The sequence below is a fragment of the Parasteatoda tepidariorum genome, chromosome 1 (genome assembly GCF_043381705.1).
Source record: "Parasteatoda tepidariorum isolate YZ-2023 chromosome 1, CAS_Ptep_4.0, whole genome shotgun sequence".
NCBI lineage: Eukaryota > Metazoa > Arthropoda > Arachnida > Araneae > Theridiidae > Parasteatoda > Parasteatoda tepidariorum.
Window position 1 is genome coordinate 33,581,672 of NC_092204.1, and position 7,847 is coordinate 33,589,518.

At 28.7% G+C, this 7,847-nt stretch overlaps 1 long non-coding RNA gene across 1 annotated transcript in view; it reads left to right on the forward strand.

Annotated features, from left to right (window-relative positions):
• Nucleotides 1–5,770: 5,770 nt before the first annotated feature.
• The window catches only part of LOC107442669 (uncharacterized), a gene marked incomplete in the record, with an annotated part of 17,039 nt that continues 14,962 nt past the window's right edge, over nt 5,771–7,847 (forward strand). Inside the window, 1 exon segment of the long non-coding RNA XR_006227763.2 lies at nt 5,771–5,954. This is a non-coding gene — a long non-coding RNA (uncharacterized lncRNA).

Here is a 7,847-nt window from a genome sequence, read left to right on the forward strand (position 1 = left end):
TTAGTGTTAATTGCTTTTTTCTTCAATACATTGCCAATCCCTTTTTCAGTACTTTTAAACAAATTTAATACATTTAAATAGCTCTTCTAACAATTTAAAGATAATTAGCAGTCTTTTCAGCTTTAAGTCAGCCGATCTGCTAATTTTACTTACATATAGATGGCATGGGGAAACGAAGAAGCATAACTCTAAAATGGTGGTGCTCTATTAAAAATGTTTCAGCTGCAACAAAAATTCTTATTTATTAGGTTTCTAGATTGTTTTATTAATACTAAATTTATCAAATTTCCAATTTTTCCTATAACCTCTTAACCATTGTGATACAAAAGAATCTTTGCTTATAATTCCTGTATTGTATCACATTGTTGCCCAGGGAACGCCAAACGAGGTGGCGAGGCTATTTTATTCTAACTGCTTAAACACTAAGAATAATATTTGGTTATGTAAAAAAGGTCAATTTTTTTCTATATCATGAGTATCAACCATTATCTGTAAAATCTATCACTTTTGAAGTTTTCTCATAGTCACTGGGTCTTAGAATAGTTGTTATTTTAGTGTTTAGCAATCAAAATAGTTCCCCCAAGAGGGCTGTCAGACATATTTATAAGTAGCCAGAAAGTGAGCAACAGCCCCCCGAGGAGTAAAAGAATCGTTAATTCCGTACATTCCATGAAAATATATTTTTACAGAGTAGATCTATGAGTTCTGCCAAAATCAAATAACAATGTAAGTAAAAATAAAATAAATACAGTAGCATAAATAACTACTGAACACATAATTTTGAAAACCAGAATGCCAAATGAAACTTAGATATTTTAATGCAAAACAATATGGAACGAAAGCCAAAATGATGTTAGGGTAAATTTTGCTTAAATACTAAACTTATAGTGATAAACTTATCTAGAACTTAAAACTACACATGCATATATGCAAGTTGTTCTTTACAAGAATTTTGAATTCAAGAGAGCCAAAAGAACTGCATAAATAAACTCCGAACGGACATAAAGACATGGAAATGACAGAATCGCCAATTTTTTCCCATACTCCTCTAAATATTTTTTAAAAGGTGGAATAGTAAAGCAATTGACTTAAATATTAATTTAATATCTATTAATTTAAATACTTGCTTGAGCTAAACTTATTTATTTATTTTTCAGAATGTACGTTTGATCTACGAATTAAATCTCTTACTTCATTTTAATTTAAATAAAAAACGTGTACATTTTTTGTAGAATTTGATTAAAAGGCATAAACATTTAATTCATTTACAAATGCGATAAATTCATCATAAAATAGGAGGAAGGTATAAATTTAAAAGATGACGAAATTATTTGTATTATAATTTTTGAGAAAAGACATAAGCACGTGAGGTAAACATCTAATACAAGTCACTTAAAAAATTAAATGAGGCATTATATTTAATACATCTTTAAATAAGGCTTTTATAGATAAGAATACTAAATGTGCCAACAGTTATTTTAAATGAAAATATTGTGGTACTACAGAAGTATATAATACTTTTGGCAAGTTTAGCTACGATATGAACTTTTTGGTTACTAAATAGATTTACAGTAAAATGCTCTCGTAATAATTTTAAGTGAACATAATGTTGTACTACTATGCCATAAAATTATTTTGGAAAGTTTAGCCAAGATATGAACTTTTTGGTTACTAAGTAGAATTACTGAAAAGTGTACAAGCAAACAAAGCCAATAATTTTTATTAAAAATGTTTTACTACTACTGCGGAAGGCAAACTTTTTGGAGAGTTTAGTGATAATATGAACTATTTGGTATCAGAAACGCTTGACGTAAAGTGTACTAGCAATAATTTTAATTGAAAATATGCGGAACTACTGCAGTAGGCAATATTTTTGGCAAGTTTAACAACGATGTGAAATATTTGGTTACTAAATCAGCTTGTTGTAAAACGTACTATTAATAATTATAAATAATTCTAAATTAATATGGTACTACTATGATATAAAATCCTTTTTGGTGAATTTAAATACGATATGAATTTTTCGATTATTAAATCATTTTGCCTTAAAATGCACTATTAATAATTTTAATCTGGTAACGACTACTTTGGTACGTAATACTTTCAGTAAGTTTTAAAACGATAATTGTTTTTTGGTGATGTAGGTTTTGGTTACTAAATTGGCTTACCATACAAGACACATTTTTCAACGAAAAAAGATATAAAATAATGTATAAAAAATATATAGTAAAAATTTAAAAATCTACAATAATAAACTTTAATAAGAGCAATACTGTTAAAATTAACCTAATTGCTATTAAGCTATTTTAAATATATGAAATCATGTTAAGAGTGAAATAAATCTCGCGACACCAAGATTTAATATTTCTTATGAGTTCATTATATGAATTAATTTTTTAATATTAACATAAGTATGAAAATCTGAAGGAAACTGTATTTTATCTACTGCAGTTTAGATTGAAGTTATTTACAAATACTATTTATTTATTTTGAATTTGTTTGTTTTTAGTTTCGCGATTCGATTAGTGGAAAGTTTTAAAGGTTCATACCAGCTCATAAATAAAATATTTACTGTATGAGTGACTTTACTATTCTAGTTCGGACTGATTTTCATTTTAGTTTAAATGTTACCTGAAAAGAAAATACTTATTAAGCATACATAATCAGCAAAAACATTAGTTTTCAAAATCTTGAAAAAGAAACTGTTGGAAAATTTCGAAAACAAAAAATACAAGATTCAATTAATTGCTTAAAAGCTTATCAACTTTAAAATGAGCTAATCCAATTTATTGGTAACGGCCCATGAACTATTCCAAATAATTTAGGATTTAATCGAAATGAAATTCAGTTACCGAAAAAAGAATTAATGATTTAAAAGAATCCAAATTGTATCTATGATTTGTGGATGGTTTTGTACTAAATAGAAGAAAAGAATTTATTCTGAAGGAGAAATTAGGAAAATGAAGATTTAAAATTCATTTAATTGCTTAAAAGTTTACCAACTTTCAAATAAGGAAATCTAATAGATCGGCAATAGCCAATATACGATTCTAAATATTTTAAGAATTAATAGAAATGATATTGAACCATCGAAAAACAAATTGATTATAATAAGTACTCATTGAACAAATGGTGTAACAAAACATTGAACAAAAATATCTAAGGAACAAAGTAGGAACAGAAATCCAGAGCAGTGTAGAGCTCGTAAAAGGACATTAAAATGTCCCTGAAACAGGAAACTGAGTAGACTTGGTAAACAAGGTAAAGAAACCAGTAAAAAACCTTCAACTCGTAAAAGATCAAATTCAACCTTTGAAATAAATCCATCTCAGGATTAAAACCATTCAACTTCCAAGTGTACTTAGTAAAAACATAAATCCAGAAGAAGAGATTGTAAAAGTATATCTTTCACCGTCCCAATAAGATGAATACTTTAAACAGAAGAGAGAGTAAAAAAGCATGAAAACAAAGTACAAAGTGTGGAAAACCATCGTAGAAAATGCAATTTTTTAATAACTTTGAGTCACAATAAAACTTGTTAAGTTTCAATGGCAGTGTCTCAAGTTGAAAAGAAAGATATTTCTTGCTAAGCAAAATACTAATTCTGCATTTAGGGCGCCATCTCTATATCAGACCGGAAACTTATCAGCCGATGTGTTAAAAAATAAAAAGTGAAACTAACAGGCAGTAGTCTCAACTTTCGCCCGCTTTCCAGATCAAAAAATTGTAATCATATTTTCCAGATTGCGTTTACCCTGTTTTTTTTTTTTTGAGAATCAAAACTTAAATCCATTGAAAAAGAAAGCGAAGTTTGCTAATAGAAAGTAGTTTTTTGTGTCTAATATGGTAACTTATTTGATATTAATCAACTATTAACAAACCAATCTTAATCTTATCTATTTCAATTTTAATATTAGGTTTTATGAAGGGAAAATTCGATCACTAAAATGTAAGTCAGTTAGGCCGTTATCTTCTTTTTCATCTGTCTCACTCTACTATTCTGAAAATTAAAGATCAACAATATTTTTAGAAAGTTATGAAAATGGTGAAGATTTTCGGAGGTTTTTCCAAAATAGAATGGTCAGACTTAAAAGCAGTATGTTAAGATTATTGCGCTATAGATGACGAAAGACAGGTATTTCACTATACAAATTACTAGAAAAAAGTAGCAACCATTTTTGGAGTTACTTTATCATGAAATTTGCTTGTCAGAGTAGAGTATTTTTTGAGAGTAGTTCCCAGGTGTACTATAATATGTATTGTCACACCATAAATTAGAGTCAAACCCAATAAGAGAAAACGGGTCTATTTTTGCGAGATATGCCGACAAGAGTGCCAATTCTAGTATTGGCAGAATTTATAACTGATCATTAACTCGTCAATCACAACAATTTTACATTAACTTTCACACCCTAACCAGGTATTTCTGAGTGGGGGAACGCTACCACACGGGTCATTACGAATTTTGCATAGCATTTTAATTTCTATCCACTTTTATTCTATTAAGCCAAATTCCAATTGCGTTAATATTGTCTTTGTGTGATGTGCGTAAGGCAGATGAACAAACTAATTTTATTTCATGAATCGTTGAGTGTGTGCATTCCAAATTAAAAGTCCTTGCTTTAAATTGCGCCGTGAAAAACAGCTTTATTGACTTTATATGAATTATTTCATATTGCAATATGCTTTGTTGTAACAGTTTTTGATGTTACTAATCACACAAAATGGCGGCAACTACTTTACACAAAAAAAAAAGTGCAATGAAACATTTGTGGTGTTTACTACACCGAGAACTTTCCTTGGNTCGTTTAAAAGCATGGATTAACTAGAAATAGAAAGATGTATGAGCGCACAACGACGCAGCAAGTAAGATGGCGGAAAACTCTCGCGGTTGCTTCACCTTGACAGGAGTGGGTTAATGGGAGTGTCTTCTCCACTTACTCCTAGCTCCATGGAAAAAGTTGCTACCATTTTGGTGTTAATATGTAATGAAATTTTTTTGGCAGTGTTGGAGAGTTGTTCCAATATGTATTGTCACAGCATAAGTTATTGAAATTTCTGTTTTGTTGCAGTAAAATATTGTGGAAAAAATTGAATGAAGTTGAAAGAATATAAATATTTAATTATCTATCTAAAAAAAGCCTTTTATTCCAATAATAAATCAAAAAATTTTAATGTTATAAATAAAGTATGGAAATTTTTTTAATACCTGATCCAAGCACGTTCTAACGTCCACTTAACTGTTTTTTTTTCCTCATGAACTTAACGAAAACAACTAGAATATAAGTGATATTATAATGTGCTTTGCATTCAATACTTTTTTCCCCACAATCTTCCTTCAATACTTATTTTCCAACAAATTAAACGTAACAAAAGCTTAATAAGCTGTACTTATAAAAGTTGCAATAGAAAGAACAATGCTGCTTCCTTAAGGAAATAAAAAAAAAATGAAATGTATAGATTGTATTGTAATGAAATGTGGATAATGAATTGAATATATTTCAACTTGTAATATCAATGTAAATACATTTTACTTTGATCAAAAACATATCTCAAGAGGGATATCGTTCCTTTTCCAGATTTTTCTCTAAAATCCAAAGTTTAAAACAAAGAATAGGGAAATAGAGCATTATGCATTGTTTTTAACAAAACTTACCTTCTCAATCAATCCACAATGTATTCTGATCACGTTATATTGTTTAAACAGCTAAATTTTACATATTTAAAGCTGATTCAGTTGAGTTGAGTAGAGTATTAGATAGTAAAATAAGGCAGATAAGTTATCATTGTTGCTAAGATGCTAATTAATTTAATATTCACTGTTGTTGTTTTGACTATGCATTGTTTTTGTTTAGATTTTGTAAACGGTATGGGTATGCCTTCAAGTTCAGACGACATAGGTACTGGCGAGCACTTCAAGCCTTGCTTGGAATGGATCAAATGCAAATCAGGAGGTGAGAATATTTTTATGTTCAAATCATAAACACATGCGCTGTAATTGACGTTCCTTATTTGTATAAGTGAGTTTATAAAAAACGATTATTTTCCTAAGTGACTAAGTATGTAGTAAATAATATTTTCATAATACAAAGTAGTGCATTCATATTTTCTAATGAAATATGCTTCCACTTACCTTTATAACTCAGCAAAGTATACTTATCTCAATTTTTCTCTGAAATTTCCTAACTTAAATGTTAAAATTTAGTGTATATTACTTACGGTTACATATTTTTATTTTACTATCCTCCTGTGCCCTCAATCTAGTGGACACAAAACAAATTGAGCGTAAGCAGAAAAGTGCTCCATTCGGTCAACAACCAATTTGATCTTTGTCTTTCTACGTGAAACATAGTGTTTTTCCTACAATTATTAATTAGATTAATAATAGAAAATTCAATTAGTAGTTTAATGTAGCAACTAAAAATGTTATGAACTACTTTATTCTATCAACTTCTAAAAAATATTTATTTTTCATATTTAACTCTTATGTTTGTTTAAACTAATCAGTTTCAAAACACATCAACTAATTAGTATTCCATATTTTAGCAATAGCTAGTAGGATTATCACCTAATTAGTTTAGTAAACATGCTATGTTTGATTAAACATATCAAAATATGAAGATCTTAGTAGTAAAACTTGGTGACTTGGTCACAAATGGTGGAAAAACAACCCTAATAAATTACTCGCTTGGCATTGAACGCTAAGGCGTTAGGAATTAGATGTGAAAAAGTTGAACCAGCAGCTTAGATTAACATTAAAGAGGAATTAACATTTTTTTTGTTAAGAATCAATAATTGAAATAAGAAAAGGAAAAATAACCCTTAAATAGCTTCGACAGATAATTTTTCTTTTGTTTATGGTTCGCATTACTTTGTGTTTCAGATACACTGCTCTTATAATATATTTAATTTTTTTTTCTAAGCAAAGTAGCTTTGAAAATAAATGTAATTTTACTCTTATGCTATTGTTACTAGATGAATACACATTCCTCTTACAAGTTAAAATAAAATAATCAATAAATTGGTAATGATCAACAATACGAAAGAATGTGCAAGTTTGAAAAAATTATGAGGTCACAATTTTTTAACTAAAAAAATTCCAGTTTTCTTATTTATTCTTATTTGTTCCTTTTTCTGATAGCTTTATGCTATTAGATTAAGTGGGACATGTTTTTAGAAGTTCGCCTTATTAAATAATATTATGTAAATTACCATAATCAACCATTTTCTCCGATACTTATTCCATGCAGTAGAATGTAAAAAAAGTATATTTATCCACTACTTACAGTAGGAATCGATATACTTATATTAGTATTTATAATTTTTATTACTATATATATATATAAAATAAATAAATAAATAAATACAAGAAAACACTAAGAAAGTTGAGAAAAACAATAAGTATCATGAATTAAAAGAATATGTAGTAATATTTATTTATCCAAAAAACAAATCGATAAACTAATTCAAAATCTGATAAAAAACAATGGATACCCATCATCATCATATCTGGCTAGACAACCCAGGGTGGGCCAGTGCCTTCCTTTGAATTCGAATCCACTTCTCTCTACTTTTGACACTTGTTCGCCAGTTTTTCTCCTTTAGAGTAAGGAAATCAGTCTCAACTAAATCCAGCCATCTCAGCCTGGGTCTACCTCTTTTCCTGTTCGTTAGGGGTTTGTGTAATAGGATTTTCTTTAAATTTGAGTCATCATTCCTTCTGAAAATGTGAGCTGCCCAGTTCATTCGATTTATTTTAATGAATTTCACAATATCTGGCTCTCTGTAGATTTTATACAGTTCAGTATTATATCGTCTTCTCCAGGAATTATTTATTTTTATCCCAC